This window comes from Aptenodytes patagonicus, chromosome 7 (genome assembly GCF_965638725.1).
Source record: "Aptenodytes patagonicus chromosome 7, bAptPat1.pri.cur, whole genome shotgun sequence".
Classification (NCBI taxonomy): Eukaryota; Metazoa; Chordata; class Aves; order Sphenisciformes; family Spheniscidae; genus Aptenodytes; species Aptenodytes patagonicus.
Window position 1 is genome coordinate 28,365,832 of NC_134955.1, and position 23,786 is coordinate 28,389,617.

Below are 23,786 nucleotides of genomic sequence, written 5' to 3' on the forward strand. Positions count from 1 at the left end.
TTCATTGGCTGTAACATAAGTGGGCTTTTGGAAAAAGTGGAAAAAATATTCTGACAACTTCGGGATGAGCAGAAGAACCATAAACTGAGAAAAGGGTAGGACCTGCACCAGAGAGGAATTAATATCTGTGGGTTAAGCATCCATAATACTTTTTGTATTGAAAGTTCAGGAAGAGGCTCAAAATACTTGCAACCAGGGCATTTTCAGTAAACTGTTATTTGAGCCAATATACTAGTCATCTTTCTGCTTTGGCTCCCACTCTTCAGCACACAGTTAAAGCCAGACAAGACAAATTTAGCAAACTGTTGATAGCTTATGCTACAGTTGTAAACAAGAGATCTGAAGTTACATATAAATTGTTTTCTGAGGGAGAGAAGTTTTATGGTGCTAAGAGCAAGTTTGGCCTGCTAGGCCCTTTATATCACCACCAAGCAAAGCTGTAATACAAACATAGGTTTTATACTGGGTCATCTACTGAAAAGGGCAGTCCTACTCTCCTCCCTACCTTTCATTCCTATCTTCTCCATTATGCCAGCACAGCTGCCTGTACAGCCTCATTGTGAACGGGACAAGAAACTGATTAAACTGAAAAGTACTTCTTTTTTCCAGGTTATTTTTTGTTTGGATCAGCTCTGTGCTGTCTTCACTATGCAGCCAACCATACCCCCACAAAGAAAGGGAAGAAAATTAGGAGCAGAGAGGAGGCCAAGGACTACTCCTTCCCTCACTAGTGCCAACCTAAAAGTGCTTATCTAGCCACAGGCTCAGTTGTCTTCCTTGGGAAGAAGTAGTTTCCTTGCAAGCCACCTTGTAGAACAGCTGGCCGCAGGACTCCCAGTAAAACTCTTTTCTTCTTTCTCCAATGTCTGAAAGCAATGCATCACCTTCCTCAGAATACAACCCACAAAATGTTCCTACCTCCACAGCAAAGAGGACAGAGTGACAGGCAGTATTTTACAAATGATAGTACCTGTGATTAGAAAAGGTGAATGAAATCCATAATATTCCTGGTTTAAAAAAAAAAAAAGTCAACACTAGTGAAAAAGCAGGAAATTAATCTCTTGGAGAGTAAGTTTAACTATCTCCTGCATCATGCAATTCTAAATCATTAAGGAAATAGCTTATGGTTATTAAAGCTAGAGAATTAAAGGGATAAATCATTCTGAATTTATCTACTGAAGAATCTCTTACAAGAGTAAAATCTTGAACTAAAATTAGTGAACAAGTGCCAGATGCCTCCAAATATATCCTCCGGTAGCCACCATCTGAAGAAATTTAGGGTCATCTTAATTAAGGACAAAAGAATCTTTAACCAGTCACTTTAGTACTCAGCAATGGTGTATGAGCCTCTGTTTTGTAGCATTCAGAGGCTGCATTTTAAGGGTTTTATTAAACAAGATAGGAACATCCCTTGCTCTGGGCAAAAAAGTCATTAGATGCAGCTAGTTCCACCCTGTCTCTCTTATGCGTTTGTATTTGACTTGGAAAGGTGCGTCTCCTTCAAAAGTGCCATGTCTGACTTAAGGTTTTCCAACCAAGTCAATTTTCTTTCCTAGTAATGTGAGTACCTACCCTTTTGAAGTTTTTTCTTTTCTTTTTTTTTTTTTTTTAAGAGTTACTCATGATTATCAGGTGGTTGAAAGTGTAATAATTAATTTTAAAATTACCAGATTAGACTTCTCTGCAGAGAGCAGGCTATTAATAGCTGAAGAGTTCAAAATTCTTAAAATCCACCCACTCCTGGACTGACATACCAACATAAGGCATATTTTGCCTTTGCTGTCAGTTTCTATCACTATTCAGAAGATTTGCTATTCAACTTTATGAACAGCAAACAGCATTACAACAAACCACTCTAACTTGAGTAAACTGAAAGATCTGCTTTTGGATCTTCACAGTTTAAAAATCTATTTTTCCACTGATGAGCAGGCATCAATCCATTTATAGATAATAATCCTTTTAGAGACTTTACAGCATTGCCTAAGCACTGAAATTTTCATCTTATGTTACAATTTCCCATTTCAAACTGAAATTTTCCCTGTTTATGCCTTCAGATGTTTTGGAAGTCATGCAAAGAACATAAGGCTGTGTCTAAGCTGTTACCTAATTTCATGCACAGCTTATAAAATGAACAAAGAACTACCTGCTATGGAATTTGTTCAGTACATGGAATAGGAAGGCAGTTATTGTTAATCAATTATTTCAGTAAAGAACTTGTTTATCTCAAAAAAACCAAGGAAAAGCCATTTAAAAACATGACAGTAATACAGCATTATATTTGTATGGCTAAGCCATGGTAAATGTCAGAAAATGCTAAAATTATGAATGTGCAGAAAACTTTATTTACCTCAGGTCTGTAGAAGTTACATCATCATTTCCTCCATTATGCAAATAATATTAAGCATTATACTATTATAGCATTTTTCCTAGTTTCTTCATAACATCTATCATTCTTGCATACTTCATACGAATTTCATTGTCACAGTGGTGCCAAACATCTTTATTGACAGATTTTTGTATTATACTTTATTTGGATGGAATGTCACATATTTTCCTTTCCAAAAGGCACACAGCCTACCCAAGATGAAATTCAGACAATAGGAGAGATTAAGTTCTCTGCCAAACACTGACAATATTTTAACTACCTTTCTGATATAGTTCAACTGGAAGATTCAAGTAAAACTCACCTAGTATTAGCATAGATATCTTTCATAGACTCCTAAGCAGTATAAAAATAAATAATACAATGTAAAAAAGAGTCTGCTGACAGCAGTGAATAATATTGAGAAGCCAGGAATTTGCAGAAAACTGGAAAGAGAAACAAAATTAAACAGGTAAAAAAAATCAGGGGACAAAACAACAAAGATAACGATATGCATATCAGGAGAAAACTGTAGTAATGATAGTCCTCTTGACATTTTGCTCCATGGGGGGAAAAATAAAGTAGTGTTCAGAAGAAGCGTATGCTGTATTTAATATAATACGTATCATCCTTCTTTTTCTGCATAACCCAAAACATTTTCCATTTCAGTGATAATTTGGGAAGATGTCAGTACTGGAGTGGTACTTAACATATCAAAAAAGTAAAAGCAGACGTTCATCATTTCTGTCAGAATTCTGAAGAGGGTTGGCTGACAAGCTCTCAGCACTGCTGAGAATTGATTTTCAAAGTCTGAAACACCTGGGAAATGTTATAGGACTAGAAAAAAGCTGAAGTCGCATTAGCACTTAAAAATTATAAGATCAGGGGCTTACTCTGACTGAAGTGGCTACCCAACAAGAGCACGCAGTATACCAATGAGTGCAAGGATGGGGTCAAAACAAGGCCTAAAGTGCTGCCATCGGTTGAAATAACCTAGGCATCTGTACCATGGCCAGCTTGATAGTACTCCCAAACAAAATATTCAAACAGGAAATATTGGACTTCATCGGTTAATTACTAATAGCTATCAACCAGGAAAAAAAATTTCTTGGTGAATTAAGTAATCTTTTCAAAGGGGAACACAAGTCTAGTTGTAAAAAAGCATCAAATAACAGTTAGGCTTTGAGAGATACTACACTTTATCCTGAACAGTGCTGTGATTAAAAAATTTGAATTATTCAAAACAACCATCACACATGTTAACAGGATAACTGTTACATCTCAAAATGAGGATGAGGAATCACTACTTAGAAGGTGTATTTCTCCGGGATCCCCAAGAATACCCCTTAGTTGTACACTCTGAAGCAATTTTTCAATTAATGGTCTAGAAAAGAACAGAATTAATGATAACATTTGTGAGCCATATAGAAACTGAGGAAACACTAAAAATTTAAAAGGAATCAGTAGTAACATAGAAAAATCTCATCGACATAGTTGGCTCACACCTAGCTTAGAGTATCCTCATATATGAAACACTATATCTAGAAACAAAGAATGCAGAGGGCTCCACCTGGGTAAACAGTTTCTATGAAGACAAGTAGAGAGGAAGGTGACAACAAATGCTCAGAATAATGTAATCAGGAGAATAATATAGTCCTCAGATGAGTAAAGACAGCAATGTCAAGTAGAGAGGCTGAGCTACCAGCATTTGACCAATCTGAGATACCCACAACTCAGGAATGATGGCGAGAATTGAACAGGAGTCAGAAGTGCCACAAGAATGATCACGTGCTTACAAAACATGCCTCACAGAGAGAGGCTCAATGTGATAATTTACTTGGCTTATCAAAAAGAAGGATAAGAAATTGACTTCAACATATGATTCAAATACTTAAAAGAACATAATTTTCATAAACTTTTAAAAAAAATATTTTTTAAGGTGAAGATAATCACATTGTTAAAGACTGCCACAAGTTGAGATTGCAGTAGCATGTTCAGGATTCTGATTTTACTAGCCCCTAATGATACTTTTCAGTTCAAAATCAAGTCTTAGTAAATTCTGACCTCCGACAAAACAAAAGTTACCAAATAAACAACCTTCCTCCTCTGTCAGGACAGTTTCTTTCTCACCTGGGCCTGCTATCACCACGAGCAGTCTTCACAAGCAACTGTTTTCACAGCAGCAGCAGTGTGGAGCATGCACAAGGGCCACCCTACTGCATGCGTGCAGAACTACTACACATCGGTCAGGCTTCCTGCCTGTGTGCTAAAGCATGTGCGAGCACACCAGGAAGGTGTCCGAGGGCAGGCTATTTCTAGCAGCCCTCCCTCCCATGAAAACTCTGTACTTCATGGGGACCGGGCTGCAGGCCAGCCTAATTGCTCTGGCAGCACCGACAGCTGACTGCTTCCTCCTGCTATTTTTCCCAGGGGCCCTTTGGCCCCTTCAGGCTCACATGACTTAATCAAACCTGAATGCCCTTCTGGAAGATATGCAAATTATTTTTCAGTCGGACAAAAGTGTTTTGGCTCAATACTGGTGTTACTAAGTGAAGTTTAATGATGTGCTATACAGGTCAGACTACATGGTCTAATGGTACTTTCTGGCTATAAACTTGACAAGTGTATTACTCTCTAAAGGAGGTTTTAAAACAAAATATTAGTATATTCATTATATTACCTAATTAGCCCGGGCCAAGTATAAATGCAAAGCAATATGACCTGTATCTTAAGGCCAGATTGGTCAACACTGGGATTTTTGCACTTATAAACTGCTAGGCAGTTTGAGTTCAGCCATGGTTGCAGAGTACCACACTCTGCATCCCACCTCCCGTGTGACTTTGCACTGGTGCATTTCAATGCACTATGCCAGCAGAAAACTAACTCAAGCAGCAGAAGTACTGAATAGTTTTCTGCCAGTTTAGCATGCCGAGACAGATCAGCACGAGATTGGACAAGTGCTGGAGCTGCCATAAGAAGGATGCGAGAAGGCAGTATCTCACTAGCCAGCAATTAGATCAGGTTATGCTGACACGGGACTGCAGCTTTAATTAAGGCATTAGTAAAGTCTCAGATGCATTCAATTCAGAGAAGACAACAGCTTCTGCTTCCGATTTATCTTAGGCGTATGATCAGAATAGGTCTCCTTCTCCTGTCTAGCTCTTTCCACAAGAAACTGTATCACTAGGATATCCTTCTCTTAAATACTGAGCTGAAGTTTTTTCCACTGCAAAGTAGGATAAACCAATGATGAATGTTTCATAGCCACGTGAAGCACAGTAGTCTGGTTTTAAAGTCATTTTAAAACCGATTGTGAAGAAAGACAAATTATGTTGCTTTCAAGGTAATGAAAGTACAATCTGTAAAAGAACAGGTTTCAACTTGCAGTATTCTATCTTGCCCTGGGCAACCGATTCACACTGTGTGGGGGAACATACAGTCTTGTATATTCCCTTTATTTATATTAAAGATACAATGTGGCATCATAAAATGCATTACAGGCAACAGCGCTTAACTGAATATTGGACAACTCTACAGGATACACACATGTACTTTCTTGGTTCTCTTTCACCTGTTAATATCAACTGAAAAAACCAAGTACACTAGAGGTAATGCTAAGATAAAGATAGTATCAGTTGTTCTAGTTACAATAAGGCTTCCAGGATAAAGTGGCAAGCATTTAACTGGGTGTGGGAATCAGTGCTTTCTAAACAATAATGGTATCTCTACCTTATCCAGCCAGCTGCACGTCCTTGTATACATTACTAGAATTAATACTACACAGAACTCAACATAATTTGTTGTTTATTTACAACCACTCTTCTCACATGCTAATGAGTGACACCAGCTCTTCAGAGGGAGAATTTGCTTTTCTTGCCAATGCACCCTTGGCAGACTCTGCCCCTGAAATAGAAGATTTCAGGGAGGGACTGAAGCCAGCAAGAGGGAATGCAAGGGAGGATAGTATGATATGAGAAGAATGCCTGCAATTTTACAGGGAGAAGACCCAGCTGCCAGTTATTCAGATGTTTGAACTCACACACAGATACTAAGCTGTTCCATCAACAAAAGGTACACGCTTAGATATTCAACTGCCAGAAAATGCCAGGGAACAGGTGCTCCTCTGTGCTCTAACCTGCTTATGTACTTATAATTGAAGTATATATATAAGAATATAAGAAATAATGCAATATACTATGCTTCCTCCCACCCCCTAAAACAAGAAAAACATCTACACCACCTTCATCTCCATGCTAGACAAAGCCTACACAGATAACGTAGTTACTGGGCAGCTTCTTCAAACTCATCTGTGACTCAGGTAAAACATTCTGGGGTTGAGACTTTGCTTTTCAGCAAGCAAAAACTTAAAATCCTTCAGAATTTTGAAACTCCTTCAAAAACAGTGAAGTAATTTGCCTCCCTTTTGTTGTCTTCCAAGCGCCTATCAATCCATAATGGTGCTTTTGGCCCTTTCCAAATCACTTGACACTACTTGGAAGCAAGGGGATTGTATGCTGTAGTTTTATCAGAATACACCCATTCAGTGCATCCAAAGCTTGCAATAAAGTGCATACACAATTGAGTTAAGAAGCAATTGAACTATCATGATGTTGTAGTGACCCCTAGACTTCATTTGGCACTCAAACATGGAAGTCACATGTTAAAACTGTAAAAGAAGAGAACCGAAGGATTTCTCGTGGAAGTAACATCCAGACCAGGCTAAAACTGCAGAACACAGTATCCCTTCAGGATCTCACCTGTACGCTAGCATGACTGGGGAAAAAAAAAAAGATAGTTACACAGGCAGAAGTGGGAGAACAAACTCTGCAACAGATTTCAAAGATATTAACTCTAGTGGAATCTGAGGTAGTTCAGTTAAAGCCGAAACTGAATTCTGCGAAAAGTCACCCAATTGATTTCCAACTCATCCCATTCATCCATTTGAGTCTGATCCACTGTCAAGATTTCAGAGAAGCATGTGTATGCACTGTTCATCTTCTGGTGGTTTTGGGGGGGGGGGGGGGGGGAAGGCTTGTTCGTAATGATAGCCCACCCAAAATCCAGCTCAGCTTGTGAAGCACCACACAAGGGGTTTTTCCCCTCCCCTAACTTATTAATTTTAATTTCAGCATTATAAATTAGTCAATAACATTTACTGCCACTTATGCCCAAACTTCCTCACTTTCTGCTACACTCATCTTTATAATGAACAAGCTAATTATATTTTAAACATCCATCAAAAGCTACTTAACCTAGTCTGGTAGGTGGAGGGGAGCTATAAACCAGAATTAGTTTTAATTTATAACTATCATGGCAAGGAGAGGTAGAGTATGTTCATTAAAATAACCAAATAAAATTTTTTAAACTTATCCATTAGAATCACATTTGTATTTTGCCACCTGCTTTTACATTAACGTACACAGGCATCAGGACTAGAGACAAGTATAAAATTTCATACAAACAGATTTTTTTGTTTAAAAAAATTTAGCCAAGAATTGCAAATGATCATGTTTATAGTTCTAACAAGAATGAGCTGAAACACACATAGCATTCAGTAAAACAAAAGTGTGCATATGTCATCAGGTAGGTTTAAATTTGTACACTGAAGGTGGAATACCAGTATCTATTTCTTTGGTAGCAAACTTGACAATTTCTCACCTCCACCTTGTCTGTCACAGTTCACTGCTCTTTCAGTTTGCCAAACCAATTGTTTGAGCAGCTGTGTTATAAATCTGATTATGAAAGTGATCTGAGTTAAAAATAAGCTTTAAAAAAATTCAGTATAGAAGTAGTGAAATGATAGAACAACACCGTACTGAGTATATCTGGACAATCCCTCAGTTAGCAAAGGGAAAATAAATACTTGTGCAGAAAAATCAGCAGCCTACATGCTGCTCTTGTTGCATTCAAGTCCCAAGAAGTTCTGCGTTGCACTTCCCATTACAGCAGAGGGGAGCCAGTCTCAGAGGCTAAATCTAAGGTATTTTCTGTGAGATGTTTTCACTTACAATTATTTCTCAGTGTGGTTACTTTTGCTTATTTGGTTTTGTTTCTCCTCAAAATCATCACAGAAGGCAATTAGAATGCTGATTTTTCTTTAGGGCTCAAGGATAATAAAATCTGTCATATCTGCATTTACCTCAAGTTCAAAGTTATCTGAACAAGGTTCCTGAAGAATAGAAAAGTCACTCCTGGATACCTCAGTAACTTAAAAACTCAGTATTTTGAAGAAAACTCTCTTGATATTTTCTTTAAATCCTCTCTTCTGCAGAGATACAAGCTATTTCATCCTGGATTTATTTATTTTTGCTTGTATTTCCTCAGAAAGCTACTATAGTCTGAAAACAAGGTTTTAGAATTACTTCTGGCTATAACTTGAACGATGTTCCACACAGACTAGGTTGTAAGGAATATGGTTGATGACACAGTTAACTTCCTGATGATTCAGGCTCCTCTACAGTCAATTACTACTACACTTGGGTCTCAAATTGATCGTTGTTGTGTAACTTTAGGAGTTACATAAATTCCTTTTGCTATGTTGTCTGCAAATGGCCTTACAAGTCAAATAAATAATTTTCTAAGAAGAGTTAACTTAGTAGCAAGCAAACATCCAGTGTTTTGAGGCTGCTTAAAATATTAGATTAACTTAACACTTACCTAAGCCTCTTCTCAAAATACCTTAGAGCCATTTCTTAGAAGTGACTGAATACTGAGGTCTGTGCCCTACAGAGTAGTCATAAATGAGTAAAAAGTAAAATTCTTCTCTGCCTATATCCATGTTACACAAAAAATGCTCAAAAAAGAAAAGGCAGTTAAGAAGATTGATTTGCTCGTACAACGTCACTTTCATAATCTGAGTTTTTACGGTTTTAATATGTTAAATTTGTACCAATCAGAAATAGAATCATACAAATATCCACAAATTAAGTATCAGATGTATTTGACCAACACCTAATTTTTTATTAAACATTTAGCAAATGCTCAAATACAAAGAGAGTAAGAAAAGTATCAAGGCAAGGCAACAAATTTTAACTCTCTGGCTAAAATCAATGGTCCACCTCACCCTCTGCTGAAACTATGCTAGGTCTGAAAGAGTTCAAGATGATTGTGTACATTGTGTGTGACAACCTTCTGCAACCAAACCACAACAAACAGTGCCACCACTTTCCTATTTCCTCTCTGCAGGTTTGGTTAGTTTTCATATGAATAGATATACCTCTTGAAATCCAGTTCTAACTATCATAAAGTCTTTCCTTCCTTCCTCCAGAACTGATTTTAATATCATTCAAAGAACTGTTAAAAGGCAGAAAAATTCTCATAGGAAAAACCTTCTGAGTCTGAATTGGGTTGGGGGGGGGGGGGGGAAGGGAGAGAAGAGAAGGAAGACTGATATTAAAGGGGTTTTTATATTAAAGTTTTTAAATTTAAAATGCTTATACTGTTATACTCACTCCTTTTTGTGTATTTAAAGAAGAGTTAAATTATTTTAATGGAAAGAAGCCATAAGGAAGTTTACATGCATCTGTCTAAAATTAACTGCTTATCACTAACAAAAAAGTGAGAAGTTCATTATGGTCTTGATTCCATCAAATTTGATCTATACAGATATCTAAGTAGTCTCAGTTTTACCTATCCAGTCAAAACTTGTATGTCCAAAGACTACTTAATTTAATCCAACAGATGGAACTCCAGACTATAAATAGAAAAATGAAGGTACATTGAGATTAAGTGATTTGCCCAAGACACAGATTAACAGGATTAGGATTCAGGAGTTGCCAGTTTGAATTTCTTTGCTTGTCCCACATTTGCTGTAGCAGACTAAGTACAACAAGGAGAGCAGTGAAGGGAGGAAAATGTTTACATCTTCCACTTGGCATCAACAAAAAAATGCAAAAACCCTATTCAGTATCAGCTATTTGCCTACAGATTCACTTTACATACACCTAAATCATGCCTATTATCAGAAATAATATTTTGAATACACAAGACCTAATCTAATTTATTTTAAATCAGCATAAGACCTTATAAAACAAAGCTCCAGACTCTGTGTGTGCATGCGAGGGTGTGTAGAGGGATGTTGCAGATACATTCTTCCAACAGAGAAAGCCAAAAGAAATAATGAACGAAGTTTTCAGTAGCTGTATTACTTCTTAAAAAAACTGCTTCCCTTAGTAACCATGTTTAATTGCTGCATCTACCAAAGCTGGCAGTGTTTACTTTCTGAGAAACAGATAAATAACATTTCACTAGCTTTTTCTTCCCTTTAACATTAGATTTGCAAGATGTCTTAGCTAGGATTCAAAGGAAATACTTCAAGAGATTACAAATTTGATTTCAGTGACTTGATTTGTTTCTTAACTCCTCTAGTCTAATAAGATTTAATATAGTATTCACTTTCCTTTGCTTTGCTTAGGGGACACTTTAGATACAACAGTTGTAGAAGATTTATACAGAAGAAAAACATCATGGAATCAAAAACTTTCCTAACAGTTTTATTCATGAGCATTACAGAATAGTGAGTGCCAAACTAAAATGAAATAACACAGCATCATTAGAAAGACACATTTTGCTAAGGGTTTAACGTATTAATCTGGAAAACAGCACGTTTGAAATGCAGAGCGGAAGGGTAATTTTTATGCTGCCTAACTTCAGGCACCAAACTTAGGTCCTCAGTTAAAATGCTGCTCTACCTAAACTCCTAATATAATCAATAGAGAGAAAGATTATCAGATAGTGTTCATGGCCAGGATCCCATCTGAACTGTTCAAAACTGCCCTATGGATCAGGCATTCTCTGTTGACTATCAAAGAAGCCTATGAAAACGAGATTTCTAGTTTGGGCATCGAACTTGTATACTCATAGGACAAGACATGATGGACACAAGCTGCAACAAGGGATAAGCTCCAGCAGGTATTCTTTAGCTTTGGCTTTAGCTACACCAGTGCACCTACTCAACTTTCCCGTGCAGCAGCCTCTTTAGAGCAAATGCCAAAATCCCAAAGCTCAGCTTTTAAGCCTGTATTTCCAGATAAATAGCAAGGCATAACATAGCCAGATCAGGTTCTAGGCTTCTGTGTTTCACCGCTTGAATAAAAGAACTCAGAAGATGGCCCTTCACAGATGTGTTTAGGAGAGTTTCACTAGACATTATGTGCAACTCGCCTAGCAGACTGGACCTAAGGGGAAAGAACAGTATGCCATTTTATAAGGTGGTCCCTTGAAGAACAACATGCTTGAACAAGACTCTACTAGTTAGTACTTTGAAGCTATGGAAAAACAACAAAAGACTGCAGCCTCTATAGAAAAGGGAAATATTCTGAATTTACAATGAGGGAAGATGAAATAGTGTGGCCAGTAGGAGGAGGGAAGTGATCGTGCCCCTGTACTCGGCACTGGTGAGGCCGCACCTCGAATACTGTGTTCAGTTTTGGGCCCCTCACTACAAGAAGGACATCGAGGTGCTGGAGCATGTCCAGAGAAGGGCAACGAGGCTGGTGAGGGGTCTGGAGAACAAGTCTTATGAGGAGCGGCTGAGGGAACTGGGGTTGTTTAGCCTGCAGAAAAGGAGGCTGAGGGGAGACCTCATCGCTCCCTACAACTACCTGAAAGGAGGTTGTAGCGAGGTGGGTGTCGGTCTCTTCTCCCAAGTAACTAGCGATAGAACGAGAGGAAGTGGCCTCAAGTTGTGCCAGGGGAGGTTTAGATTGGACATGAGCAAAAATTTCTTTACTGAAAGAGTGGTTAAACATTGGAACAGGCTGCCCAGGGAAGTGGTGGAGTCCCCATCCCTGGAGGTATTTAAAAGACGAGTAGATGAGGCACTTAGGGACATGGTTTAGTGGGCATGGTGGTGTTGGGTCGACGGTTGGACTCGATGATCTTAGAGGTCTTTTCCATCCTTAATGATTCTATGATTCTATGAATAAAGAAGATACTCCAACATATAAAGGAGTTTCTATTTTGCCCAATTTTACTTTAGAAACTAACAACTTCTATAAACGGAGATTGGCTTTCTAAGTGACACAGTTACCAGCTAAATACCAGAATGCTTATGAGCCAAGGTACTTTCAGAGAGGTTATATATTACTAATGCACACACATGAAATTACCTTCCCCTCCCAAAGAGGGAAGGATTGTTGTGAAACTGATACTGAGCATGTGTTCTACAATAGAGATGATTAACTTGATGACATATGTTAACTAATCTGACTTCTATCTTGCTCTAAAGGCTTTGTCTAGAAAAGTAAGTAGCAAAGGGGGTTATAACGTCAAACTTGAAAACAACTAAAAATACAACCTACGTCATCCAATGTAGGTCATGCACAGTGATCTACTATTCTGAGTAAGGCAATGATTACTCTCAAAACTTTTAAAAAGAAAAAAGATAACAGATTCTTACAAACAATTTATCTAAACGATATTGCTTTATACTAACGTGTGTTTTCCTATTTGCCTCACGGTAAAAGAAGCCTATATCTCCAAGAAAAATATAATTTTAGCATATAAAATTGAATCCATAATATCAAAAGGCCAGACATCTTGATTTTACCTCTGACTATGTGAACTTCAGCTAGTCACTTCATTTCCCTGTCTCACTTTCTGGAACTGTAAAGTGAAAATAGTATTGTCAAGATTTTTGGGAAGCTTCATTCATTAACACCTGTAAAATACCTGGAGATCCTCAGACACCAGGTACAGAAAAGTGTCATCATTAATCATCATTCTGAAATTAAAACATCACATTTGAGGTTCTGTCCATCACAGAAAAGCCACGAAACACTTCTCAGCACCTTAAGGACAATTACACTCACTCAGTCATTTCAAGGGTTTGATAAAAGAAATTTCCAATCAGAGTAGACAGAAAAATTAAAATTCTTTCAGGAAGAAGCTGCAATATTAACTGTTCGGTATCCTAATCATGTTGACTAGTGTCTACTTTGCGTTGTAACTTTGCACAGCACAGCAATCCCTTTGCCACTGCTGGCAGAAATGAAGAAATATCTATTAGCAGCATGGAGAGTGGGGATGAGAAAGAGGAAATACAGAAAAAGATTTGTTTCTGACAGAAGATAGTGATGCAGAGACAGCTTCACACCAAAAGCACTGGCAGCTTGACTTCCTTTCAGATAATGTATAAGTTATTCTGGGAATTATATAAGGGAAATTTGACTGGAGGGTAGATGAGAACTTTGAATATGCAATAACTTAACTCCAGCAAAAAGAGCAGGGAGAAAAGTAGTAATAGATAACTAGGTACCAGGGCTATAAGGAAACAAATATTTGAGAAACAGACGATCGAAACAAACAAACTCAGAAGGAAGATAGTATAATGATACAAAATAATGAAAAAAAAAGGGCAGGTAAAGAGCTGACTAGAGGAGGGGGTGAATATAGTTCAGAATGAAAGTTTGTCCTACAGCTCAAAGGAACAAAAGGGGAAGGGTTGAAATTCCATTCAGGACAATATTGCCTTTCCTGACATTTCTCCTCCCTCTATGAAGATGAACACTTGTAACACTTCAGAACCTGACATACTTGTACTTTCCAACAGAAAAAAAAAAATCCATTTCTTTTCAAACGTTCGTCTTCCTTTAGGTTTATTATGTACTCCATGTACTCTCCAGCCCCCCTTGATACTATTGCTTCTTCTATTAAGCAACACCAGGTTACTCCATTACAAATAATACACAAGTTCTACTGGGGAATCTATACCAGTTTATTAAATCAGCTGATGTAAATTTTGACTGCTTCTGGGACTAGGCCTTAATGCAGGAAAACCTCAGAGAACACAAGATTTGACAAGTATCTCTGTGAGCACTAGAACTAGCAAAGATTTATCCTACAGATTTGTGGGTTTTGGCTGACTGACATTGAAGTCTAGGAAGGTGTGAACTTCTACAGAAGCTTTTCCTGCGCCTGAAACGTTTCTAAGGTCTTTGTCTTTATACCTGAAAAAACAGTTCATGAAGCTTTCACAATTTATCTACCTGGCAAAAAGCAGGACCACAGCCCTGGATTTCAGGAGAGCAGACTTCAATGTCTTCAGAGATCTGCCTGGAAGAATCCTATGGCATATGGCTCAAGAGAGAAAAAGGGGTCAAGAAGAGCTCGTTGATATTCAAGTGTCTCCTCCTCCAAGCTCAAGAAAGGTCCATTGTGCCAACGGAGGTGATGAGATTCATGCTTAGTATGAGCATGGAATGCAAATCACTCTCAGATCAGCTTATGAAGGAAGGTATCAGACTGTACATTATCAGAATCACGTCCCTGCGACAAATTCAAAATGGATCAAGCTTAATTTATAAATATTACTGACTACATTTCATAACTCATTTGCAGATTACAGGTTTTCCATAGTAGTACCTTATCCCCATTTCACAAAGTAGCATATCAAAGTACTAATCACGCATGCAGATCACTTCTACTGGTACTCAGCTAGGATTCTTGAAAGGCACATAATAGAGCATAAACCAACAATCCTTTTAATCATATACAACACTTTATTCATGATCATACTGATTTGAACCAGACTTACAGACGTTTATTGAGGTAAGGCGACTTTAAAGTGATGCAAGAACTTCTACACCTAGGCACAGCTGTACTGTTTAGCTAAACTAATTCAACATCACACCTTTAGTCAAACATGGACATACTGAATGGCACCAAGGCCTCAAAATGAAGTGCAGAGTAGGGACTCCCTGAGAGATGATGAGTTTGTATGCACCAATTATCTTGCCTAACAAGAAAAGGTTTGCTGGAAGAGTTTGGTAACATAGTTACAGCAACAGAAATTCAGCTCATGTCAGTCCTTTTAACACCATAGCGTTAAAAATCAGTTCCTTGAAATAAATGGCACTCCCAAGCTTATTTTACCAGGATAACTGAATTGAAAGTTTTTGTGAGTACAACTAATAGATGGAGTGGAAGAACAGGGGGTGAGAGATTGTAGTTGTCCAAATTCACAATCAACAAACAGGCAAAAAACTTCTAGATATAGGTCAGGCCTGCTTGACCCAATAGGAGACACAGACTCTAGAGTCAGGAGCACACTATATAAATCAATCAGGTTAACTTAGGAAAGCCAGGAAGTGAATTTGCGGTGATGGAAACTATGAATAACAAGACCACCAGAGAGAAAAGCTATAAGAAGCAGCTGGGACGATAAAGACAAAGACAACTGATGCAGAGATTTTCTGTGCAGCTGGACAACAGTACTTAAAAAAGATAGATATTTAAAAAGCTAGATATCTCTTCTCTTATCATGACATCTCCTAGCACCTAGGCTACTTTGAAGAATTAATTGCACGTGTAAAGGAGGGTCCTTACTCTTCTGTTCACACTGAACCGGAACACACATTATCTCTTCATCGTGCTCTTCCTCAGACTGCATCTACACTGCTCACAGTAGCTCAACACAGAGATGCCAGAGTTTATTCCACAGCAGTGAGCTACACGGATGCACCATAACAACACTCCCCATATGTCAGCTGACCTACTGAGATAGATCAACTAGTCTCAGGCTGCTGTCAAAGAAATATAGCTCTGCAACTTCCCGGTCCCAAGCTAGTATCTTGAGGTAGTGCTGAATTGTACCATATGGAAATACCAACCCTGAGCTTAGATTGTCTATATAAACATTGCATTACACAGCACAGACATACACTTGAAGCCAACAGCATGGGCAGAAGTATGTTTTATGGTTCACTGAGAAGGGATGAAGATAATTCTTTCCTCCGTTCAGGCACTTTCACATCTCAGGGCAGGTTAAGAGCCAACAGCGGGTTGAAAGCAGACATGGGCTTCACAGAGGCTCTTATTTTCTTACAACCTCTTTGCAGAAAGTCACAGTATAAGGAATCAAGAGAAAACAAGATTTTCATATATTCTCTACCTCCCTCTCTCCCTTTCAGCATCTCTGCTGCTGAAGAGTAGACCAGAAACATCATAAAACATAATAGTTAATGAAGCTAATGCTTCATAGACCTTCTACTGGATGATCACCTATATATATGTAGTGTGCAGATCATCTCTCAAGACTTGTCACAAGTGAGAGAAGAGATAGACCAAGTTCGTTTAATATAAGAAACACAGAGCAGAATCCCAACCCAGATCACACAACTTAGAACTAATTTTATTCCAAGGAACTTCCCCACAATTTGGAATACTAACTCTTCAGGCCCATATTGGAACCTAAAAAAGTCTTGATTGAAAAAATCCCTTTCAGTTGGTTTGAATAAGAATGCTGTTATAGGGATGGGAAACTTGCCAAAAGACTGCAAAGCAAATGGTAATAATAATTACCAGTTGAATTTTGGATAACTGCTTAGCAGAATGCAACAATGATCACTGTACATAAACTCATTTAAATGTTTCATTCAACTGGGACAAAAAGCAAAGAACATATTAATTTAATTTGCCAATGACACAACCAGTGAAGAACTGTCAAAAGACACAAAATAGCCAGAAAACATTAGAAAACAAACAGAAAAGCTTATTGGTTTTCCAAAAAAGTACATTTAGAGAGATATTCGTCTGGAATATGAAGTTGAAAAAACATTTGGATATGGTTGAAAAGGAAATGTAATACTGGCGGGGGGGGGGGGGGGGGGGGGGACACCAGGTTAGATAAGGAGGACTTCCAGAGTACTATATTTAATTTCATAAACTGCATTGGCAGAATGGTATGAACTGAATTCAGGGAGGGGCTAGCTGAAGACTCCATCACTGACCCATGTGCTACTACTTCTACAAATGATTACTGCAATGCATTTTAGATCTACGTAATGCAGATGTTTTAACTTACAATGCTTGTAGATATACCCCACCATCTCTAAAATGTAATCCTCCACTTATTTCTCCTCAACTTCAGAAATCCTTTCTCCTGATATTCCAGGGTCATCAGTGGTTCCAGGCAGAGCTACATTGATAAATCATAAATAGCAACAGCTATAATTGTAGGGCAAAGGAACTGCTAAGTGAATAAAGGCTGGAGATCAATCATTTCAGCCAAGGCTATTTCACTGCAGAATGAGCTTTCAGAGAACACTGTATTAAAATCCACAGCTTAATTATCTTTAGGACATACTATAAGACCTTACTGATTCATAAAAGCTTTCCTGCAATAACATGGTATAAAGATCTGATTTGGTTTTAATAATAAAAGGGGAAGGGCAGAAGATTCTGACATTTGCTGTGTTCATCACTGCATTGTTCTATGCATCTCACTAAACAGAGATTGGCTAAGCTACAAATGGAGATAGTATAACAGCTTACAAGGGAGGGAGTAAAAAAAGAGGGAGGAATTTAATATGAAGAGTTACGTGTGGAAGCATTAGAATGACACTAGTGAAGGAAGGGGTTTTGGAACCTCAAGAAAGTAATCTTGTCAGCAAAATGCATTAAAATAGCACCTTTCAAAAAAGAGCTGGGAGAAGGGTGGTCCTAGCTCTTCTCAATCTCCAGGTTACATGAATCATACGGATAGGGCATTTCTTTAATTTTTGTAAGGAACCCAGCCTTCCTGGCGAACTCAAGAAGAACTAGTCAGAGAGACATACCACTCTTCTCATTCTGTGACAGAGTTTGTGTGCTTGGTTGTGGCAAGCCTTCCTTCCACAAGCTCCAAAGGTAGTTAGGCTTCCCATTTCCTAATTCAAATGTGCAGAAGCAAAGAGGCAGCCGTTACACCACGTAACGAATGTGAAAGAAACAAGGTAAGTGTATAAGAAGACTTTATTTCAATATGAGCAGTAACAGTACTTTTTGTCTGAAGGGGAGGTAAGAGTCTGTAAAAAGGATCCTCAACCAATATAGTCCAACATACTTTCTGCAGCAGTTTTATGCTTCAGTGGTGTGTGCATCTAAATAAAGTAACAATCACCCCAGAGTGGAAAGAAAAGATCCTGTAGCTGGTGTTGAACCATTCCAGGGCTATATCTAAGGTATCAAACAGCAGCTGTTTTTGCTGGAAGCAATTTTAAATCGAGGAGAGAAAAAAAAAAAAGAAAAAAGAGAAAAGCTGTTGAAAAGCACCAAAGAAAGCTGGGGCTCTAGAAAAAAGTGCCAATGGTCCTGACTGAGCTTTCTGTTCACTTCTCAATACATCAGGCCTGGAACAAGTTTCTCAGTGCAAAATTTCTCTAATTGGCTGGAAAGCATTTAAGGAAAAAACTTTTTAATTAAAAACAGAGAACCAACAAGACATGAAAGCCATGGGGGTTGGGAGAGGCATATGTTGACCTTATGAAGCTTCACAGCAGAACTCTGCAGGGGCTGTTTAAACTGAGAAAGCACAGCTTTAATTAAAGAGTCCTGAGGAACAGACAATTCAAAAGAGCAGGTCAGCTAGATTCCAAGAGGTCAATTTAAGCATAAGCAGAGGGAAAACAAGACTTCTGGTCATTTTGCCTTCCTCTGGGAGAAATCTGTTGCTAACTGAACATTATGCTCTGTGCTTCTCAACACACAAGCTGGCTGTCCTCTAACCACCACCATGGGTGTTGTGTATCACTGGTAAGCGTTTAAGGGAGGGAAGAAATTTTGTGAAGTCCACCCCAGTTTCTTGACACTGGATCACATTCTAAAATAAACCTATTTTTTTTTTTCCCCAATGCATGGAATCCCAGATATGCTTATGCATACTTGAAAATAGATCTCTGCATCTTGCTAAGCTTCTAAAAACATTGGGAAATCCTGTAAAAAAAACAGACCCAGCATATCACCAAACAGAAATCCTCTTTTTAAAAAAAAAACCAACAACAACAATCTTTTTCTTTACTTTTTGAAGTGTGTTATGTTACTATCACATTTAGTGAAGCTAGTCATTTTTCCTTGCTATTTGGAGACCAAAGGAAAAATAGATCTAGTCTCCAAACAAAAGGAGTTATGAAGGGCAATGTAACTAGAAGCCATCAAGTAGCAGGGCTAACATATAAAAATGTAACATAAAAGCTGCTGCATTTCTCTGTGAAGAACTACTTTCCAGTAATTCAAAAGGATAAGGAATTAAGTAGAAAAGTAATATCTACAGTAATTTCCCCAGAGAAACAGTAATGACAGTGCACTTCAATCAGTGTATACATGGTTCTGCACATACATGGATTATTACATTTAAGTATTGCTTCTGTTCAGACAGATTTCTCTCGTATTGGTCCTTTGAGAACTCATGGCTAGATGCATCTGCTTGGGTGAACAAGGTGCATATCCCAAGTCAAGGCATGGCTACTTCAAGACTGACAGACAAAGCAGTAAATTTCCCTGCATCAAGGAGGAGCAACTAGCAGCCAGATTAAGCAATCAGTTCACTCATTTGTGAGATATTGTCTATTCTTCTAAAATCCCAATTAAACATTCAGAAGTGGAAAGGTGAGGGTTTTTTTGTTTGGGGTTTTTTGAGTTTGTATAAGATTGGAAATTACATCATCTTACATCTTTAATTTTATTCTCCCTTGCTTCCTCCAGCCAGGGTGCAAGCTTTGATGCAGGTTCTCATTTATTATGTTGACCTATATCCTCACAGAGCTGGCTTTTTTGCAGTTTATCAGGGATACCCTCCACAGATGAACAAAACTAAGAAAAAGTCACCACTCACTCCTAAAACAGAAATTCAAATCTGGAATGAAACTTAAAGTAAATGAGAGGGGAAAATGACAGTAAACACTTTTATGGCAAAGGAATAAAAACCAAGAACATCCTGGCAGACATGGAAGTTAGTGAATGTAATACTTTTGACAAAGGAAGACAAAAGATGCCTCCATAGTTCTTTGCAGACATAAATCAATGACAATACTGAAGCACAGAGCAATCCCTGCCCAGAAACAAACCCAGGAGAGAAAACTGGGACAGAGCAGAATCTTGCTGTAGAAGGCAAAGGACATATTTTCACCCTTTTCTGCGCACAGAAATTCTATTTGAAATAAAATGGACATTCGATGAATAACTCTCCATACACCTGACATAGGGCACCAAATGCAGAAAGATACTAGTTCAGGTCTCAGAAGCAATATACCAACGTTAATCTGAGCCATACTGCTTCTAATTTCAGAACTAGCAAGTTGTTTGTCCCATGTTCTGCTGCGTAGTACAGGATAACCATAAACAGAATTTCTTACCTGGACTTTATAACTTACCTACCTCCTTGTGGTGGGTTGACCCCGGCTGGATGCCAGGTGCCCACCAAGCTGCTCTATCACTCCCCATCCTCAACTGGACACGGGGAGAGAAAATATAACAAAAGGCTCGTGGGTCAAGATAAGGGCAGGGAGATCACCCAGCAATTACCATCACAGGCAAAACAGACTCGACTCGGGGAAATTAATTTAATCTATTGCCAATCAAATCAGAGTAGGATAATGAGAAATAAACCCAAATCTTAAAACACCTTCCCCCCCACCGCTCCCTTCTTCCCAGGCTCAACTTCACTCCTGATTTCTCTACCTCCTCCCCCCAAGCAGTGCAGGGGGACAGGGAATAGGGGTTGTGGTCAGTTCATCATACGTTGTCTCTGCTGCTCCTTCCACCTCACTCTCTTCCCCTGCTCCAGCATGAGGTCCCACCCATGGGACACAGTCCTCCACGAACTTCTCCAACGTGAGTCCTTCCCACGGGCTGCAGTTCTTCATGAACTGCTCCAGCATGGGTCCTTTCCACGGGGTGCAGTTGTTCAGGAATGGGCTGCTCCAGTGTGAGTCCCCCACGGGGTCAACAAGTCCTGCCAGCAAACCTGCTCCAGCGTGGGCTCCTCTCTTGACAGGGTCACAGGTGCTGCTGGAAGCCTGGTCCAGCACAGGCTCTCCACAGGGTCACAGCCTCCTTTGGGCATATCCACCTGCTCCGGTGTGGGGTATTCCACGGGCTGCAGGTGGATATCTGCTCTACCATGGACCTCCATGGGCTGCAGGGGGACAGCCTGCTTCACCATGGTCTTCACCATGGGCTGCAGGGGAATCTCTGCTCCAGCGCCTGGAGCACCTCCTCCCCCTCCTTCACTGACCTTGGTGTCTGCAGAGTTGTTTCTCTCACATATTCTCACTCCTCTCTTCTGGCTGCTGTTGCACAGCAGTTTTTTCACCCTTCTTAAATATGTTATCACAGAGGCGCTACCACTGTTGCTGATGGGCTCAGCCTTGGCCAGCGGTGGCTCTGTCTTGGAGCCGGCTGGCATTGGCTCTATCGGACATAGGGGAAGCTTCTAGCAGCTTCTCACAGAAGTCACCCCTGCAATCCCCCCGCTACCAAAACCTTGCCACGCAAACCCAATACACTCCTGTACATAATACAACGTTTAAATTGTCAAAATTGTATCATCATAAAACGAGATGCTGTAGCAACAAACTATCTGTAGATAGAGTCATGATTCCATGCAAGCTTGTGTAACTGTTTTCAATTTGATATGTACATATGACCTTGTGTTCTAGTGCAGTGATCATAAAGAAACAACTTAAAACTAATTTCTGGAATAATCCAATTAGAAGATGTACCACCAGCCATGCTTCTAAAGAAAGCTCTAAGTTGAAAGTCTTACTTGCTTTGGGCATCACTTAGTCTGACTTTTTCTATTGTTAAGAGACTCATTCTGTAGTTCAGATCACCAATGATCTCACTTCTTGTTGCTGCTATTTGTTGTATAACATGATTCCTTCCTGCATTCATCTAAAAGCAATGTATTTCAAGGAAAGAAATCCAGGTCTAGTCTATGCCTGAGTGTGGTAATGACCATATTTCACCCACCATGTTGCACAGGTTCAGCTTCTTCTTGGTAAATGAGTTTAGTTCTTAAGAGACCATGAATGTTCTGAGTTCCCCTATGCACAAGTATAGCAGAAAAAATCCCATAGCAAATAAAACTGAAATGAATAAAATCAAGGTTCTAGTCTGTAATTACTGCTAGAGAATCAGAGATATTGGACTGAGTGGATGAAAATATTGACAGCAAGCTCTCTAAAGTGATGCATTTCTGTCTCTAGTTAATATAAAAAGAAAATGTATATAAATGTATAAATGTACAGGTAAACATGCCATATTTGCTCAGACTAAAAAGTGCAGCCACTGGACTTTAAAGTTAGAAAAATATATGTTGAACTCTTTTAAGGCCACAACAAGAGCATAGTAACATCCACCTGAGCTTTTGTTCCTATGCTCTCCCTTCCCTTTCAGAGTACCTTGGTGATTACATTTTCTTCCACAACCTTTTCCATATTCACATAAAACTGCTAAAAGTAAAAGAGAAGGGAAATATTACATAGCTAAAACTTTTCGGTTCTTTCCAACAAATCCAGGTGGCCATCATCTGGCTGAGTCAGATGCTAGATAGATGAAGCTTGATGAAAACTTGCATTGGAAGTACAGCAGTGGGTACTTTCCATCAGATAGCTTCTTCTCAATTTGTCAACAAGGTTTACCACTGACAGCTGCAGTTCTGGTGGATGACTTCTTCACTATCATCTCTGACTCTCCTACAGAAATATGTTCTAGGAGTCTACACTTTATCTTTCCTGACTATGACCTGACCTCAAATCAGGTATGTCCTCACTGCATACTGGTTAGATTAGTACCATACAATTTACCTGAAATCTTAAAAATATTATCCCTGAACTAATATAAATGATTTAGAACATAACAAAGTACCTATCACTGGGGAGAAGGTGTTACAGACAGCATAGTCAGTCACTTCAGTAGCTAACTACAGATTTTGTCATGTTGAACTACGATTGTCTAATTTCCAAGGATCTAAAATGGCATATGTCAAAAAAGTCAAGTCATTATTCATAGTCTTGCAAACTCTGTTCATCATCTGCAGAATTGTTGCAAAGCTTAGTCAGAAGGTGACATTTTATCTGTATTTAAGAGAATGGTTCTAGTCTTCCCTGCAACAAGAATTGAGGCTGAATAGCCTGAAACAAGTGAGGCTTATAGTAAAAAAACCCACCACAATTCATATTTGTACAGCAACATTCAGTGTATTTCCTTAAAATACTAAATTAAAAACTAAAACAAAACATAATTTTAGTTGCATGTAGTTACATGAGTTTATTTTGAACTCTGGACAGTTCTGTAATACCTTATATACCAAGTGCAGTATGAGAATAGCTAAAGAAGATAGTACAGTGCTGAATAGTTATTTTGGCATTGGAGCTTTTTTCCTTGTGGGTAGGGTTGGGGAAGAGGTCACACAGTTGTCAATGGTCCCCCTTCCACAGCCATCAGGATCCTGCAACATCACCTAGGAGATGTGCCAGGACTAGCTCAGGCCCAGCTCGGGTGGCAGCGTTCACCACCCTACAGCCCAACACCACTATATACTCTACCTCCTCCAGGGCTCCTAGTCAAAGCACTTGGTACCCCAACTGCCTAATAATCTCAGCACCTACTTCCCCATGCTCCATACCCTATATTCTAACCATCTCTGGGTCTGCTACCCTGCTCC

General features: G+C 39.0%; 1 protein-coding gene across 1 annotated transcript in view; it reads right to left on the reverse strand.

Annotated features, from left to right (window-relative positions):
• Window positions 1–23,786, reverse strand: part of CSTPP1 (centriolar satellite-associated tubulin polyglutamylase complex regulator 1) — an 87,252-nt gene that overhangs the window by 33,432 nt on the left and 30,034 nt on the right. The gene's annotated exons all lie outside the window — the stretch shown is intronic.